The 18,011-nt window shown below is 58.8% G+C and overlaps 2 long non-coding RNA genes across 5 annotated transcripts; one reads left to right on the top strand and one right to left on the bottom strand.

Annotated features, from left to right (window-relative positions):
• Positions 1-4,284: 4,284 nt before the first annotated feature.
• LOC123380593 lies at positions 4,285-8,520 on the bottom strand. The gene is made up of 2 exons (XR_006586593.1): positions 6,046-8,520; positions 4,285-5,805 (listed from the first exon to the last, which is right to left on the bottom strand). It is a non-coding gene; the product is annotated as an uncharacterized LOC123380593 (long non-coding RNA).
• LOC102900516 lies at positions 7,360-16,436 on the top strand. Of its 4 annotated transcripts, none has more exons than XR_002146230.3 (5): positions 7,360-7,430; positions 13,573-13,792; positions 14,325-14,477; positions 15,116-15,211; positions 16,205-16,436. It is a non-coding gene; the product is annotated as an uncharacterized LOC102900516 (long non-coding RNA). The 4 variants fall into 4 exon arrangements; XR_006586586.1 differs by lacking the exon at positions 7,360-7,430 and adding an exon at positions 12,442-12,956; XR_002146236.2 differs by lacking the exons at positions 7,360-7,430; positions 13,573-13,792 and adding an exon at positions 13,841-13,910.
• Positions 16,437-18,011: the final 1,575 nt, after the last annotated feature.

Below are 18,011 nucleotides of genomic sequence, written 5' to 3'. Positions count from 1 at the left end.
CTTCTGCAGACAAGTTTGCAAGCAAAGGAACTAAGTGCCCAAGGCTTCATTTCTCTGGCCGGAGGAAAGCCTTGGACCACAGTCTGGAACCGAGAAGGGGAGATGGCAGGGCTTGTGTGTGGTTGAGGGTCTGCAGAAAAGGCTAACCTCAGACCGCGGCCGGGGAACGACCCCGAGGGCTGGTTCTGGTGCTTCAGAATCTTGGCAAGCGTGACCCACCCTGGGCCAGGAGGCGGAGCCGGGAGGGATGCGCCCGGCGAGCTGCTCCTGGGGCAGGGAGACCACGGTCACCCGGGCCAGGCTGGCGCTCCCTGGCCGCCATGCGCCAACCTGGTGGCGGTCCAGGAAAGGCTCTCTGTGTCAGGGGCGAACTCGCTGAGTCTGGGGAGAGGAGGCCGGGCTGTGGAGTTCAAGTGTCCAGCGGGGAATGTCAGGTCACCGTCTGTCCCCAAGCAGGGGGCCTGGGGGACACGGGATCCTGCTCACTGCACGTGTCAGTGTCCTCTCTGCAGCAGGCTCAGGACCCGCAGGAGAAGGACCGGGGACGTGGACGCCGGACGCCACCCACGGGCTGGAGACAAGCTCCTCGGTTTCCCGGTAAAAACCCCACTTCCTGCCTGAGAGGGCAAGCAGGAAGGTGACAGACGGAGACCTGGGGAAAGAGTCACCACCTCTGCCTGCTCCCCAGGGGCGCGAGCATGTGCCCACGTGGCCCCAGCGGCCCGTGTCTCGCCAGGGGTCACGGCCAGGGCGTGGTCGGCAGGCCGCGCCCCGCGACCGTCGCCGGGCGCGGCCCCCGCCCAAGGGTCCACGGTCACGTGCGCTTTGTTTCTGGCCGTGACGGAGAGCAGGCGCCGGTTGAAAAGGACGGGCTATTTCAGGCAAGCGTTCCACAGAACGGAATCGCGGCAAGCGGTTCAGAGGGGCCTGCTGGTTTTTCTCTTGTTTGGACCCCAGCAACAAGTGTGCTCTTTTTACGGCCCCCGACGCCTGCGACTGCCGTGCTCCCCTCCCGTGCTCAGTCCACGCCCGGCCGGGACGCGACGCTCCAAGGGCCTCCCTTAGCGGCCCAGCAGAAAGTGAGGAAGCCCCCTGGGCGGCCGCCTTCACTCTTCTTCCGAGCTCCGTTCCGTAGCCCTGGTTCCAGGTCTGTTTGCCCTCGGGGAGCAGGGGCTGGAAACGAATTTCTTCTCAGCCTGGTTTTGGGAAGAGCATCCTCTGAGCCCTAGACTCAGTGTCTGAGTCCCTGGCAGTGCCTGAAACCCGTACTTAGCCATTAGCAGAACCAGGGCAGGGAGGTCTGACTCCAGTTCCTTGCTGGGGCGAGGTCCGTCCTCCCCGACGGCCAAGTTCTCCAGGGACACACACGGACGTTGTTTCCGGCTTCTTATTTTGGGATAGCATGGATGTCCTTCTCAACCCTCGGCTGACGTCTGTGGTACAGATGGCTCTGGACGGACCAGACACTGGTCTCGTGCCCGCTGCCGGATTAGGGCCCCGCCCCGCCGGGGACCCCCGTTCAGAGTGACAGGCCCGGCTGAGGGTGCCGAGCCAGGGCTGGGGAGCAAGGTGCCTCCACGGCTCCTGGCCTCATCCGAGCGGGCGCGTCGGACAGGCAGACGGGGCGTCCTCCCACGATCCTCGGGGACGTGGGGGCTCGGTGTCCGTGGGATGAAAGTGTCCCCCTGTGACCTCGTGGTGTCCGGGCATCTACATGAAACCCCTGTTCCCGCTCAGGGTCTGTCTGTCCCGGAGCCCGGCCGCTGGCTCCTCTGTGGGCACCCGGCGGGGGCCCGGGGAGGGAGAGGACGCGGAAGGGGTTAAGCAAGCTGCCTTGCCTGCAATTTCTCAATCAGCCTCAGGAAGCCTCAGGTCAACTTTGCTCATAAAACTCTGCACAAATATTTCTTTTTCTATCAGAGGAATTCTAATTCTGCACACAGACCAGGGCCACTCAGATTATTACACATTATTAAAAATTAATTTTAAAAATGCTCTGGTTCTTGAAATGCGCTGGAGAAATGTGTGTCCAAGTTTGAAATTACAGCAGGAAAAAAAATGGAAAGAAAATCTGTATGTCGTTTGGGCAGAAACAAACCCGAAAAAGTGCTCTTTTCCCTGGGACAATCGGGAGTGACCGTTTTGGGTTACTTCTTCACCTTAACGACGGAGTTATTACAACTGCCTCAGTACGATGATGGCAGACGCCCGCCTCTGCCCGCCTCCTCTGGGGATGCCTGGTGTGTCGGGTTTGTGCCCCGGACGGGGAGTCCAGGGCAGACGGGACGGTGGCCCGCGTGACAGTTTACAGGGGTCTGTGTGGACACAGCATGGCCGACCGTCTCCACAGCTCCCACGGACGCTGGTTTTCCACGTTCCCCAGACGACGGCCGTGGGTCCCACTGAGAAAGGGCGGACCCACGGAGCCCTGAGACTCAGATCGAAGGAAACCGTGAGCAGAGGTCGCTGGCTCTCACGTCCACGGCAATAGTTGGGGACAATGGATTCTAGTTACTGTGCACGTGCGTGTGCCATCAGGAGTCTGACATTCTCGTCATCGCTCCGTTAGGGGAATACGTGATTTGGTCCCCATTAGATTCAATGAGAAAGAGACTCCACAGCCACCCGTCTGAAGTGTCCCTGGACAGGAGACAGGGCATTTGAAGGAATATCAGCTTCCGTCACGAGCAAACTGCCTCGTCCCAGATGCCCTCGCACAGCGTTACACTCATTCCTCTGACCGCCCGACGGCCCAGGGGAGGCCCGTATGTCCCCTGGCATCAGGACGTCAGGGAGGGTGGGTTTAGCTCCTTGATGCCTGGAGCCCAGCTCCAGACAAGCACGGCACCCACGGCACCCACGGCACCCACGGCTCCCCTTACGGAAGGAGCTGACTTTCCTGGAAGAGCGAGGAGTTCCTGCGGGGCTCCTGGTCCAGATGGGGGCCGCTGACCCCCTGGGGGCTGGGGGCCGGGCCATGCATTCCAATGAGGCAGAGGACCACGGCCGGGACAGAGACCCGAGGGGGGCTGGGCGTGGGCAGAGGACCACAGCTGAGACAGAGAGCCGCGGAGGGCTGGGGGGCAGCCGGGACACAGAGCTGTCCTGCTGCTGAGACCTGCGGCAGCTGCCCCTCCACACGCCTTCCCCACAAAGTGGTTCTGGTTCTGGGGTCTCTGTGAGCGGATGAGGGACAAAGGTGGGACACTGAACCCCCAAACCAAGTGCCCCCTGCTCGTGGTTCTAAAGCACAGACCGCCAGCCTCGAATTTCAGTTTGAAAATCAGAAGTTGCTCGTCCTGGTCGCCGTCACCTCCTCTGTTCACCCGGGACACAGCCAGCCTTCTTGCCCGTGCTCCCAGGGGGGTCCGGCGCCCGGAACCCACATATTCTCTCCCTGCCTCGTGTTTCCTCTGTGGTGCGCCTTTCGCGCTGTGGCATCCAGTTTCTCCCTGGTCTGGAGTTTCCCATCTCCTCCGCAGAGGAGGGACTAGGGGACGCAGAGTGGGAGGGGCTGAGCTGTCCTTGAGCGACAGTGGCTGCAGTCCCCAGCCAAAAGTGCCTTCCAGGGCCGCGTACCAGGGACTTGGTTTCGTCAGGGGAATGGACGCAGTCACGCTGTGGCCCCGGTCTCTGCGGCACTCGGCACCAGCCACCTCCTCACGAACGCATCCCCCGCCCAGAATCAAGCAGGTGGCCTGGAAGGCAGGCAGGAGGGGCCTTCTCGTCTGTGCAGACCAGCCCGGTGGCCCCTGTCCGGGCGAGGCTTTCCCCGCACGGCCACACTGTGTGTCACCAGCTGCACATCCACCCTGGGTCCTCCGAATGGGTCCTTGTGGATTCCCTGGTAGTGTGTGCACAGCGACCACAGACGGGGGCTTCGAGAACAGAGGCGTGTTTGTGTGTTTTTTCGCCGTCTGAGACCCAGGCGTCCGAGACCCAGGCCTCTCCCCGGGCCCGTCTCCTCCCCGTGCTCACACGGCCATCCCTCTGTGTGTATCTGTGTCCTGACATCCTCCTCTCGGGACGCCGGCCATGTGCAGCCCCATTCTGAGTTCTGGGGTGCTGGCACTCCGACATCCTGATTTTGAACAGGCACAGTTCAGCCTGTTACCCCAGGGACACCCCCTTCTCACAGAGAACGTTCAGCCGCACAAACCAGGCCTGGACCCATACCTCCCGGACCCGGCACGACGGCTGTCCCTCCCAGGCCCCCCGGACCCCCCAGGCATCTGAAGCTGCCTCCTCTTTCGGACAGATCACACACAGTCAAAGAAAAAATAGTCCATTTACATGTATTTTAATGTGAGGTTAAAAGTGGGAGGGCAGGGGGCAGGGGCTGGGAGGGAGTAGCTCAGAAAAGCCCCTAGAGGTCAACACCGGTCCAGGGCTCCACACCGTGACCCCGTCTCCTCCTGTTTCCATCACTTACAGACAGGAGAGCTGAACTGTCAGTGAGGACAGGAGACTCAAAGGCCCGGAGCCCCGCTGGGCCCATCTCTGGAAGAAGGGCGTCCGCCCAGCCCCGGGGTCAGCGGTGGTGGACCGGCTTGGCCGGGAGCCCGAGTGTGGCGTTTACACGGTGGGGGTACGACCGTGGAGTGTCGACTCCTCTAGGAAGGTGGCTGGTTTCTACAGTTTACCTTTGCCCACAAACTACCGGACATGGGCTTGGCTTTGGGCGCTGTGGTCACTGATTTCTGTGGCTTCATCATGGCCCTGTCATCCTTCCTCTGATGTTTCAGGAGTTAGTTATGTGCAGAGTCCGTGGTCCTGCCAGGCTGACTCCATGGGTTTTAAATCTTGCCTCGGGTGGCTGGGTGGCTCCATCGGTGGAGCATCCGCCTCTTGGTTTCGGCTCAGGTCGTGATCTCACAGTCTGTGAGTTCGAGCCCCGCATCGGGCTCTGTGCTGACAGTGGGGAGCCTGCTTGGGATTCTCTCCTTCTCTCTCTGCCTCTCCTCACTCATGCTCTCTCACGGTCTCAAAATAAATACATAAGCTTAAAAAAATTAAAATTAAATAAATCATGCCTCAAGACTGGTCAGGGTTCTGAGTGTGGGTGGGACGTCCACGGAGACGAGGCCAGGACTCGCTCGGCAAGGCAGCTGCCCAGAGTCTCGACTCCACTGGGAGCAAGACCAACTGGCCATGACCCTCGAAGGCCGCCTTGCTAGAAGAAGGGATGGGGCATCCTGAGATCCCCAAGGGCACGACCCACGTTTCCCGCAATTCAGCCGCTGCCCGTATAATGTGTGATATGGCGTCTAATCTCGAAACAGAATTGTGAGTTGGACCCAGAACGGAATTAAATCTTCTCTAGGCAAACCTGCTGTGTGCCAGGGTTCCCGCGGAACAGAAGCACAGTGGCGGACGTGCCGCCTCTGTGCTCAGACCGGCCGGGCTTCCAGGTGTCGGCAGGCTTGGTGACGGCCACCTCCACACCCGGCGACCTCCACACCCAGCGAACTCCCTCGCCTCTGGCCTCCCTGCGTGTCCAGACACCGGCACCGAGAGCCGGGCAGGCTGCAACGTCCGTCCACGGTCACCGCCCCCTGGCCGCTGGCTGGCCATTTCGGTGCCTGTGGGTGGGTGGTGCAGAGTGGCAGGGCCGCCGCCAGCCCCACGCTGCTCCTCGCCGGGGCCGTGCAGAGGCTCCGCCAGCTCCTGCTGCTGGTCTTCCCCGCACTCGCCACGGGGGCGCCCCAGGCTCGGTGGCGGAGCGGGGGGCGGGGTATCTGGCTGCCGCGGATGGGCCGGCCCGGCAGGAAGCTCCGGGGTTAACTTTCAGCCTCTCAGCGGTCCCTGGAAGAAAGCAGACAATCCAATCGGGATGCTGGTTCGTAAAATGAACTTTCAACGTGTAGCCCACAGACGGTCATTGACTGTGGTCGATAAATAACACCAGTCTTGACGTTTATTGTTGTAGGGAGTGATTACGATCCGCGAGGCTGGACTCTGGGCTGTGGGATGCCTCGTTCGCGGCGGGCACGGGCAGACCCATGAACTTGTGCCTGCTCCTTCCAGGGGACCGCTATTACTCACGGAAGACTGATCAATATTTCGTCCGTTTGGCGTCTTGACTGAGGATGTGTGGGTCCATTGTGGGGCGGCTGATAATGACTCCTTTATTCAAGCTAGCTTGTAGGAGCAAGAAGAAAAAGAAAGGGAGAGAATGATAGCACATGCTCATGAAAGTGGAAAGTACGGGAAAGGTTATACGCAGAAAACAACAGAAAAGCTACAAAATGGGGGAAATTGTAGGAAAAGGTGCAGAGGTTTCTAAAGCCATCAGGAAAAGGTGTGTTTTCCTGGATTTTCCTTAACATGCTGAAAATCCCAGCAAGCTTTAATAAATCTTTGGAAAGTCATTCTCTTGCAAAAGATTGATTTTACGAACCTTTGAGGTCGCACACACAACTATTTTTCTTACACTCTGAATAAATCAAGTGTTCTGCCTATAAGTAAGAAATCGTCCCTCTTCTTCCCCAAACGCACCCCCATTTATTTTTCTGTTAGAAAGAGTCAGGGGCCTGGGATGGTGGCTGCTCTGATCCCCTGTGCACGTGTTCTCTCCAGGGATGTCCACTGATCTCTGTGAGGGTCCCCGTCGGCCGTGGGCGTGGGACTTCGATTCTGATCGTCAGATCCAGGAATCCAGGGTCCCGCAAAACCAGCCGCGGTGGTTCTTTGGGCATGTGATTGTGTGACAGGGCCGGGTGGTCCCTGCCCCCTCGGTGAGCACTGTCTGAGTGGCCAGGTTCCTAGGGCGGGGGATGGGGGCGCTTCCTCGGAGCCCAGGCCTCTCCTCCGGGAACTGTTGCCCCCCCCCCCCCACACTGAACCTGGAGACCCCACCCCACCTGCAGCAGTTCCCGCGGAACTGGGTTAGCGCGCTGGCGAGTGCTGACGTCCAACGCCTACATCCCGAGGGCGCAGAGGCCACCCCTCCAAGGCCTGCGTTTCTACGGAGCGCCTGGTGGGCGGGGCTTGCTCGTTTCTGCCTTTCTGGCCTCTTGGCGCCCGGCGGACGGCACGTGCGGAAAACCGCCAAGAAGACGCTGGGGACCCTTGTGCCCCCACGCGCCTGATTCCGGGCCTCGGTCCACACACATCCCGGAGCGACTCGTCTAACAGACGCCCCGTGGCTTCCGCGTGGGAGGCTCGGGACGTTGCTTCGTGTCCTCGTCTCCTCTTCGGCTTGTGAAACGGGGGTCGACGGCGGAAGGTGCCCGCAGAGCTGCAGGGACGGTGCAGCCGCGTGCGCAGCGGGGTCTCAGACACGGTGGCTTTGCGGGCCGCGCTCCCCGCCACTGGCCGCCGGCTCCGGGGTCTCGGGGGGTGGGGGGGGGAGCAGCTGCGGCCGCGGTGAACAGGGGTGGGGCCCGTGCCCGCAGACTCGTCCGTGGACACTGAACTTTGGATTCCAGGTAACTTCCCCATGTCCTGAAATATTCTGATTTTAACTTTTTTCCCCCAGCCGTTTGAAAACATGGAAGAGGTTCTTAGCTTGGAGGCCGTACAGAAGCCAGCACAGGGCACGCTGGGCCTGGCACGGTGGTCGGTGGACCCTGACTTGGGCCACAGCCCAGATTTTATACTCGTGGCTAAAACTATGACTTCATTGGAAAGAGAGATAATAGGACATACACCCTGGTGCCTTCTAATCTCTGCTGATTTTTATTTTCTTCCCCTTTCTCTACACTTCCCGCCTTTCTAAATTGAATACATCACAAGTAATCATTTTGTAATTTAAAACGGTAAAGTTTAAAAGTCGTATTAGCCAAGATTACCAAAGTCCCTGGAGGCAGAGCAGAAGGAGCGAACACCCGGTTTCCGCGAGGCCCGCTTGGCTTCGGTGTCTGTGAGACGGAGTGAGTCCTTCCGCGTGTGGGGAACAGCTCAGGACTGAACAAATAGCTCAGGAGAGGCGGCAAGAAGCCCCGTTTCCTTCAGAGGCCGAGGGAAAATGTTTGTTCTGCCGCTGGACCTTGTCACGGGTGCAGGCGGGGCCGGGGGTTCGGGGCCCCCTCTGTGATCCCAGCCAAGTGCTCAACTGTGTGCTCCCCGAGGAAAAGTACTCTCACGGGAAGACGTGTTGGTGGAGAAACAAGACGCAGCCTTGAGGCGGGACCTCTTTTCTCTTTGCTTGTTTCTGACTTACAGTCTGAGTTTCCTGTCAGGAGGTTTCCCCTGAGCCGGGCTCACGAGGGCCAGGATCTCCTCCTGAGGCGGATGGCCGCCGTCGGGGCCAGAATGGGGGAGCCGGGGCCCTCCTGTCCCGACACAGCACCTCGCACGCACTTTGTAAGAGTAGCTGGAAAGTTAAACTCTCTCCTTGTTTTCAATCCACTACAAGGAAAGGGGGAGACAGTCCTGGGAAGATGGCAGCTGGGGTCACGAGTAGTTTTTGAATCTCTCGGTCTACACATCGAAACAGGCAACCAGACAGCAAAACAAAAGCTAACGGGCAGCGTCGCACCAAAACGAGGGGACAGACCCCCCCCCCCCCCCCCCCCCCCCCCGTGAGCTCACAGTGCACACAGACGAGCACGCGGCGACAGCCAGGACCGAGGGGCCGGAGTCTCTGTGTGGAGGAAACACGGGACCCACAGTTGTTCCCGGGAAGCCGTGGAGGCCACTCTGAGCGGGGTGGAGACACAGCGGGGTCTGTGCCCTTGCGGGGGGGGGAGGCCCGGGCTCGCAGGACACGGGGTCCAGTGCAGCCCCTCGGGGGCTCCTTCCCGGACAGGGCTCCTTCGGAGGAGAAGCCACTCCCCTCGGACCCGACACCTAGCAGACAGAGCAGGAGGGGGAGGGAGGCCCCGAGGGAGCGGACGGCCAGGGGCTCAGGGGCAAAGCCAGGCCTGTGCACCCGAGAAAAAACAGAGCAGCAGGAGCCCAGAAGAGTTGGCGAAACACACTGCCTGCAGCTCAGAAAACTGAGTTCACATAAAAAGGAGCAGTCAACTGATATCGAGGCCAAGTCCCAAACACGCTCTTGGAGAAGAGAGGGAGGAGGACCCATCGACAGGCCCGTAGCCACAGAAGGAAAGGCGGGAGGTCCAGCCTCTCCCGCACGAGGGGAAAGACATTCAGAAAAGACACCGGGAAGGCCCAAACCAACAGAGATCAGAACGAGAGCCGCAGGACGAGGGGGAGACCCCAGGAAAGGGTCAGCAGAGGGGGGGAGTCAGGCGTGACCCGGGCCGACGGCCGCGTGAAGGCGGACCAAGCAAAGAGCTCGCGGACGCGAAAAAGTCTCACAAAGAATCAAAAACCTAAGAGATGAAGAAGAATTTGAAAGTGGCGATGCTGAAGTCAGGCACGGAAAATCGGCAGGTGATCGTTCTTCCTGGAAAGAAACACCAAAGTGGGAAGAGCTGGAGTAAGTGCTAACCGGTGCAGTTCAAGGACGTGGTCCCGAAATGGACCCAAGGCAGCCTGAGGCCCCTTGGTGACCCCAGGCGCGACCGGCTTGGGCTCAAGCGAGCGACATCAGGACAGTGTCAGCGGATCGCTTGACCAGCAAAAGCAAGGAAACTCCTTTTGGGGTCCAGGCGAACACAGTGCTGACAAGGGAGAGAACCTCGCATTAGGTCACGTTCCCAGCGGCACCTCGTGGCATACGTGAACCGAGTGACCCAGGTGACACACGGAGGGGAGACAGTGCAGCGGAGTTTGCAGACGGGGACACGACCTGTTTGCCACGTGTCGTTTCTGACAACTCTCGAGGATCTCAAGGAACGGCGTCCCGAGAGCTGCTCTGAGAACCAGGGACAGACGAGTCTGGCTGACTCCCCCAGGCTTCCCTCCAGACCCGACTGCGTGCTGCGGGCCGGACCCCCTCCTTCCGCAGGTGCCTGAGGCCCACCGTCCCCCAACACGCACGCCTCCGGGCACCCCCGTGCTGCCCGTGGTTGGTGTGCATTTCTGTCTAGTTTTATGCTTCCCGCTGGTGAAGCTGAAGCGTTCAGAACTTAGCCACGTTCCTACCAGAGCTCACCCCAGCACAGGCCGTCTTTTCTCATCATTTAGTGCAAAATAGTTTTCCAATTTTATTGTAATTCTGTTTTCAGCATTGGCTACTTAAAAGTACATTTTTTTTCCAATTAAAAAACATGGGAAGGTAATAGGGCAATTATCTATTGGTCGTTAACATCTGGCTGGGTTTCACCGTGGTTACATGCCACACCCCACGTGGTTTCAGTCCTTTGGGATGTGCTGAGACTTGTTTATGCCTCGGCATTTTGTCAGGTTTTGAAATCTGTCCTTGGAAAGGCCCCGCTTGGGTCATACGGGAGCCCGTGGCTGGACGGCCCCATCAGGCGCTCCCTCCGTTCTCGGGGGCAACGGGCCCAAGCGAACTCACACCATCTTGATTCTGGTGTTAAAAGCAGAAACACGGGAAACGCCTTCCTGATGGATTTTCAGACTGGATTCTGCCAAAGAACGCACACAAGAATACTGGCGAGGGCACGCGGACGATTTCATATTCCAGTTAGTACAGGAACGGAGGCTGCGCTCCTGGTGACGAAGAGCCTCGCGATCAGGGAAAAGTCGGGCCCTTAGTGGGGCAGCGGCATTTCCCCAGGAGCCCGGATGGAGCCACTGGGGGGAATGGGGACACTCTCTGAGGCCACGGTCTTACAGGAAAGCCTCTGAAGCTCCTCTGTACGTAAAACTAGATTCAAAGTCGTAGTGGACAGAGGAATGCTTGTTTCACACGCAAAAACAAGGTGTTTTCAGAAGAAAATTCAAATCTCTTACAGAAAACCATGTTTGTTATCAGGTAATTCTGGAGGAACTCCTTGAGAGAGAATTCGCAGAACAGAAGAAAATGGAAAACGGGAACTCAGAACGTCGCCACGAGGCTCTTTCGGGTTTCCTGTGGAACTGCGCGCTGTTCCCTCGTGCCCGCATCGAACCGCTGTGCGAACGCCTTCTCGCGGCCTCTGAGTCAGAAGATGGCGGGATGCGGTCAGCGGCATTTCTGACGGACAAACGTCTCGGCAGGCTGCGTGCAGGTGGTGTGAATGTCAGACGAGCATCGAGTGCCCATTGATTTTTCCAGTTGAACCAAAATAAATAAATCGGGGGTCTTTCCCGTAGATGTGCTTTGCCACGTCGAGGGTCTCCCGCGTTAACAGCAACGGAGACGTGAACGGAACACACAGCAAAGCTGGGGCGGCCGGTCCCCATGTGGTTTTAGATGTCCCTATGGTACAGTCACCGGGCCACGTGGGTGATGTGGGCAGGGCTTGGAGGCCACGAGAGGTCACGTCTCCGTCCAAGGCTGTGTCCAGAATAGTCCGGGTGAGGAGCCCATCAGCACACCCAGTTTCCTCGCCCTGCAGCTCCATGGACGGAGCCTTCATGTCACGCCGGGGGCCGGCTGACCACCACAGGTGCACCTGGAGTCTTCTTCATGTTTTAAACATGAACATGAGGGGCTCGTGTGTCCTTATCACCCCTCTTCCAGAAACCCTGGGAAGTTAGAGATGTGATTACAGACTATCATGAGGTTTTCTCTCTGTTAGTTGGTGATTTAAAATACACCCAGTTAATACCAGCATTTATAAAATGTACAAGGGCTCCCAGAAGTCAAGTACAAATTAAAAGCAAGCCAACAACATGGCCTCGTAAAGAATTCAAGGCGCAGTTAGCTGACGTGTTGTTGTTTTTTTCTCTTTTCTCGCTTAGTATTTGCATGTTGCCATTTTCTCAATCATTGATTAGTGGAGCAGAGTGTAATTAGACCTTTAATGAGCACACACTGAGCACTCCGCAAACAGCGAGGGGAGCCATATGTGGGAGAACGCAGGGAGGGTGGGGCGCGGACATGCGCCGGGGTCCCTGGCGCCCTCGTGGCCCTCGGTGGACGTGTTGGTTTCACCCTTTCCCTCCTCGCTGTGCAGAGAGGGAGTCGGCTCTTGGTTTTGTCTGAAGCATTGGAGTTCTTTGAGATTAATAATAATTAAAAATAATCTTCAGCACCTAAATGTCCTTCTTCCATGTGGCCCCAACCCAGGACTCAGAGCCTTCCTCCCAGCGCTGGGCCCCATTCCATCTTCCTCTTTGGCACCTGGTCCCAGCGTGTGGTGCCCCGGCCAGTCTCGGTGGGGAGGCTGCCCCCAGACCCCTCCCGGCGGGCGGGACAGGTGCCCGGGGCATGACTCCAGCCGGCTGCCCAGAACCTGGTGACTGGCACACCCCACGCAGGCCCTTGCTGGACGACGAGGCCCCATAACCTAGCTCCACAGCTTCCCCAGCCCTCGTCACCCGCACGGTGTGAGCCCAGGCAGGGGTCGAGAGGGCCCGGCCCCACGGAGCCGGGTCTCTGTCCTCAGCGGCTGTGGCTGCACACACTGCCACGGACAGAACAACTCGAGAGGGAAGAAATCCTGCCGTAGAGCGCATTTGCCGTTCAGGCCACCAGATGCCATCACGCGTGTGTGTGACTCAGGCGGGACCAGAGTGGTTAGAGCCCCAGGATCCTGCTGCCCGAGACTCACCCGCCCCAGACAGTCTGGCCGAACACCTGTCTGCTGCCCACACCTGGCTCCTGTCAGGCGGGTGAGGGCTCCCCGCCCCTGCCCTCAGTCTCCCGGGAAGGTGACCCCACCCGAGCAGCCATAAAGCCCACCGATGCCTCATTACTTCCCTTAACGGCCAAAAGATTCCGACTTCCGGCACGCGACGCTCGTGGAAGCCCTCGCTGGGGTCCTCGTGGCGAGAGAAGGGCCGGACGCACTGAAAACCAGCAGATCCCAGATCCGCCAGAGAGGAGAGGTCACGGGGCGAACCGCTGCCCCGAAACGGAGAGCGAGGCCGGCAGACGCACACTCTCGTGGCTGGAGCAGAACCTGCCAGCGGGAACCTCCCCGGCGCTGGTGCAGGCGGACGAACGGGGCTCCTCCCGGCCGGCTGGGGCTAGAGCTGGGGCACCCACGCCGGTGCGCGTCCTCCCTGCAGGGGCCCCGGCGGGCCTTCACGGCGACGCTCAGGGAGGCGGGCCTCGGGCTCCGGGGGCAGGACGGGAAAGGAGCCCTTCGGGAACCTGCAGGGGCTCTGTGTCCTTCACGAGGTCTGTCCCCAGGAAAGGGGACCGAACCGGGGTCTGACTGACCCGCGGGAAGGGAAACACCCAGTCCCCGGGCATCCTGTCCCACTGAGGGGACCGCTCTTGGTGAAGGCTGCAGCGGGGGCCTCAGGCTCCTGGGAACCGGGCATCACACCCACCTGCCCCGCCTGCCGCCCCAGCAGGGCCCCCGCGAGCCCCCTGGCACAGCCCGGACCTCACTCAGGGGGGTGAGCATCCTCACCCCTTGCTGGGGTGGTGACGTTCCAAATATCCGACCTCGGGCTTCGCTTGTGAATTCGTTTCTCGCAAATAGTAGTATTTAGTAATTTAATCAGACGACTGTCAGAGGTGTTAACGTGTTTCCCACCTTACACGCCTTTCTCGCATTGAGCCCTGGATTAGACAGAGTGCAGGTTACTTCCGTTTCTGTAGGGACCGTCAGGAGCCGCTGCTGTAAAACTGCTGTTTGTACTTTACCCTCATCCTAGGAAACGCTCTGTCCATTTCCCATAAATGGCTAAAATAGGGAAGACTGTTTACCTGCCTGCCGGAAGGAACACACGATAACTACTCGGTTGTTGACAAGTCGCTTTAGCATCCCTTACATCGTCGCTACACGAGCACCACGTGACTTAACGGAGTTTAGGTGTGTGAGCGCCACGTGTTAAAGGATCGTGGGTACGCGCACGCCACGTGACTTAACGGCGGGTAAGTACACGTGCACCACGTGTTCACGGAAGCCGCCCCCCCCCCCCCCCGCCCTGCCTGGGCTCCCCGGGGGCCCTGCCAACGGTGCTGCCCTCACGCGGGGCTTCGGCTTTGCTTGGTGAGAGGCGCGTCCGGCCGGAAGTTGCAGGGGGAGGGTGAAGTTGCAGGGGGAGGGTGAAGTTGCAGGGGGAGGGTGACCGGGTGCGTCCCCAGCCCGGAATCCGCCGTAGGAGGGCTTAGGGTGACGCGAGTTGATGGACACTTGATCTGGGCCCACGAGTTACTCTACTTACTGCTGTAAAGCAACAGACGGACCGGGGGCAGCGCGGGCTGGGGGCTGGACCTCTGGCGGTGGGCCTGGCGCCGGCCGAGCTCTGGCGAGTCTGGGGACCGGGCTCTGTCGGCTGACGGAGGACCCAGCCCCCAAGTGGGGCCCGGGGCTTCCCCTCTCCGGGCGCCTGCGGTCTCCCCGGCCGGCGCTTCCTGTTCCCGCGCCGGGACGTCCCCTTGGGGTTCTTATTGTCTTAAGCAGATTTGGGGCTCCAGATGGGCCACGTTTCCCAGGATGACGGCCAAGTACATTCAGTGACTCGTGTGGTCACTACAGTTTGAGGACAACATGTGCGAGAAGACCTTCCCTGGCCCCTGCCCAGGACTTCTTAATCCGGGCCTGCCCAGCTGCCAGGTGCGGCCACCCCCAGGCGCCTTCCCCGTGACCCGCGTCGGCCTCTGTCCCTGGCCCTGAACAAGGGTGAGATTTCTTGAATCCCCTGCACGTGAAATCTCAAGTAGCCCCTTCTCACTTTTCTGCTTCCCGGATCTATTATTGATGCGGGTGGTTGGTGTCTACACCTGAAATCCCAGCCCGGTCTGCTCCTCCTCCTTCCGTCCCTTCCTCCATCCCATCCTTGGTCAAGGTGCCAACATCAGCTGATCGGACACCGTCCACCATGTGGGTGGCTGTTTTGTATTTGTTGCCAGAGGCTCCTGGTTCTGCCTTCTCTGGTTTTACTTGAGGATTTTATTCGATTCTGTCTTCCCCCTTGGTGTATTGATTAAACTCCCAACATGTAGAGGTTTCCCTAAAGTTGACAGTCGACGTCCAAGCCCACCTGCCATTACCATTGCCCCGTGGGTGGCAGAGCAGGGACCTGCCTCGGGGTGGAGAACACCAGCTCTTTCTGCCTCCCCGTGACACTGCTGTCCCTCACGTCCCCTCTCCTTCTGTTGGAATCACCCAGCACACGTACGTCCCCTTGTTCCTGCTTGGACTCTGAACCCTTGTGCAGACTCTGACCTCGATCATTCCTTCTCCCTGAACAGCTTGTTTCGTTTCCTGAATTTCCTGGGAGCATCTTTCACAAATTCTCTCGTTGTTTGTTTACCTGGGAAGGTCTTTCTTTTCCCTCACTTTTGAAGGTGAGTATCACTGGTTATAGAAATCTGTGTTGGTGGGATTTTATTTTTCTTCTAACAGGTTAAAAATGTCATCCACTTAACGTCTCTCTCCTGGTGCAGCGACTCCGGGTGAGACATCTCTGTGACCCTCGTTCTTCTCTGGCTGTTTTCTTGTCCCCGTAAAGGCTTCTTTCAAAGTTTCCTGTGTGATTTTGTTTTTCTGCAGTTGGTGGGTGCTGTGCTCAGTGCGTCATGGGCACTGAGCTTCTTGGATCTGGCTACCATTACTCCATTACTCCAGATACTCACTGTGATCGCCACCACCCCCCAATCTTCTCTCTCTAGCAACTGCAGCTATAGATGTTACACCTTTTGAGAATTTCCATCCGTTCCGCTCCTGGATACGGTGCTTCTTCCCCCATTCTCCTGTCGCTTTGCGTTCACCTTGGAACTTTCTGTTGCCCTGTCTTCAAGCTCACTGTGTTTTCAGACTATGTTTTCTCCGGCCCTCTGGCATGCCTTGTCATCTTTTGCTTAAAGCCAGACCTGTCGTCTCCAGTCGGAGGGAAATAGGCCCTTGCCGGCGTGGCTGGGGGCTGGTCTCTGCCTAAGGTGTCTCTAGCCTTGTCCCTCCTGACGTGGCTTGGCTGAGGGCTCCTCCCAGAGAGAGCGTCTGGGTCTGCAGCATGTTCGGCTGTGAGCCACGCTTGTGGTCATCCTGGAGCCTCGTTGGCTTGGGCTGAGGCGTGGGGGTGGGGCACGTCCTTCAGTGGTCGGGGCGTCTGGGATGTCACCTTCTCAGAGGTTTTCTCTCCTACAGCCTCTTCTCCACAGGTTGAGACCAGAAGACTCGAGGGGGCCAGAGTCCAGGAGCACCCTCCCCCGGGATCTGGGACGCTGCTCTTGGGAAAGGTGGATACGTGTCACGTTTCCCGAATGTGACAGATGTCTTCCCTTTGTCACAGAGAACTTTCTGGACATATTTCACAGCCCAGTTCTTCTCTCCCACTGCAGAGCCACAAGAGCATCTTCCTCAGACCTTCGTGAGGAGATCTCAGGGCTCCTGGAAATAAAGCCCCTCCTCCCCCGGCTCCCAGAAGCCCAGCGAGGCACCGCCCACCAGTTCCTGCCAGTTTACGGCTCCAGCAGCTTCTCCAGGCAGACCCACCCTGCCCGCCCTGGCTTCCCAGACCTGCTGTCCCTCAAGATTTCAGAGCGCTGGCTCGCCCTGCACGCTGGGCTCTCGGGTGAGTCTGAGAAAAGCCGTTGTTTTCAAGTTGTCCCATTTTTTCCTGTTGTAAGGGCAGGAATGGAGTCTGCCACACTCTTTAAATGTCAGCGCTAAGTCTGGAGTCCCCGCCACCGGGGGAGGGGCGGTGCTCTGCCACCCCAGATCCGCTACTAAATATTCGTGTAGAACTAATAAATATTAATGCCAGGACATAGAATAACGCTTTCTTTCACCAGGAAAGAAAGAGATTCCACGTGTTGTGACTCATCACTCTTAAAAGTATCTCTGGTCAGTGTTTGATTCTGAGACCCATCTGGGAGGTGAGGCCAGCCTCCTTCGATGCCTCCCACCTCAGCCCGTGGGACGGACTGGCCACAGGCCCCCCGAGGGGCGGTCCTTGGAGCCGATCGCTGGCTGTAGATCCAGCCTCCAGCCGGTGGGGCTCATTCCTGGCCCCAGAGCAGGCGCCGGCTTCCTGCGTCCTGAGGAGGTGACCCCGTGGGCCAAGTGCTGCCCAGCCAGCAGCTGGGCCAAGGGCACCCTCAACAGTTGCTGGAAAACGGCTCTGGTTTCCGACCGCCACCGGTGTCCAGATGGGCAGCAGCCAGGGTCCCCACTGTGGCCTTGACTCCCCGGGGTCTCCGTGGGGCGTTCAGAGCGGCCAGCCTGGGCAGGACTCCCCCACCCCCGCCCCGGACACGCCTGTGAACAACAGTTTCTGGAAAATTCTGGCTGGATTCAGACCCTGACTACCCGAGGGGGTCACCCCCACATCAGTTCTGGGGGTGTCTTTCTCGTTGAAATGAGATCGCTTTACACACAGAGAGACTCGCATTTTCAGGGAACGCCTGACCCCAGCCTGCGTGACCGCGGCCAAGGCTTCCAGGCAGGAGGTCGAGCAAACAAAGTTTAGATGCCACTGAAAATGTCCCCACGCTCTGTTTTCTAGAAACATGGCTCCAAGACAGCCACGGGGCATCCATGTATGCGTGTGAACTTACAGAAAAATGGTTGATTTCCCCTTAAATACTTAACAAACGCGTCATGATATACATGGAAGTAACTGAGTGGTCTCATGGGTGCAACCAAGTTTCTAAGATGTTCTATTATCGAAGTTAATATTCTGAAAATCAAGTCTCTTGTTTTAGAAAAATGGAAGTAAATAATCAACAAAAGCAAAACATGCCCCTAACGGGTGCGGCCGACAGTGTGTGAAACTCGTGCTCAGGAAGATCTCGTTTGCCCAGCGCTCCGCCCACGGCAGCTGAGCCTTGAGCAGGGAGAAGCGGGCACGTGGGGCAGGGTCCCCGCGTGGGGGCTTGTGGAGTCCGTCATCGTGGGGAATAAACCTGGCTGGGAGCAGCCCAGGAACTCAGCGTGGGGCCCGTCCCCTCGGGAGCCGGAAGCCGGGTCAGTGTCCCCTCCGGGCTTTGTCCTGCGTCTTCTCTCCCGACCCCGCACCTGCCCTCACCACCACCTGATGTCTGCCAAGCCTGGACTGGCATCTGCCTCTCTCCAAGGATGCCGTTCCGTGAATTGAGTTCCTAGGGCCACCGGTGCAGGCAGCGTCCCAGTAAGCGATGATGGCTC

This window comes from Felis catus, chromosome A1, assembly GCF_018350175.1.
Source record: "Felis catus isolate Fca126 chromosome A1, F.catus_Fca126_mat1.0, whole genome shotgun sequence".
NCBI lineage: Eukaryota > Metazoa > Chordata > Mammalia > Carnivora > Felidae > Felis > Felis catus.
Note: the sequence above shows the minus strand (reverse complement) of the source record. Positions and strands in the feature narration are given on the sequence as shown.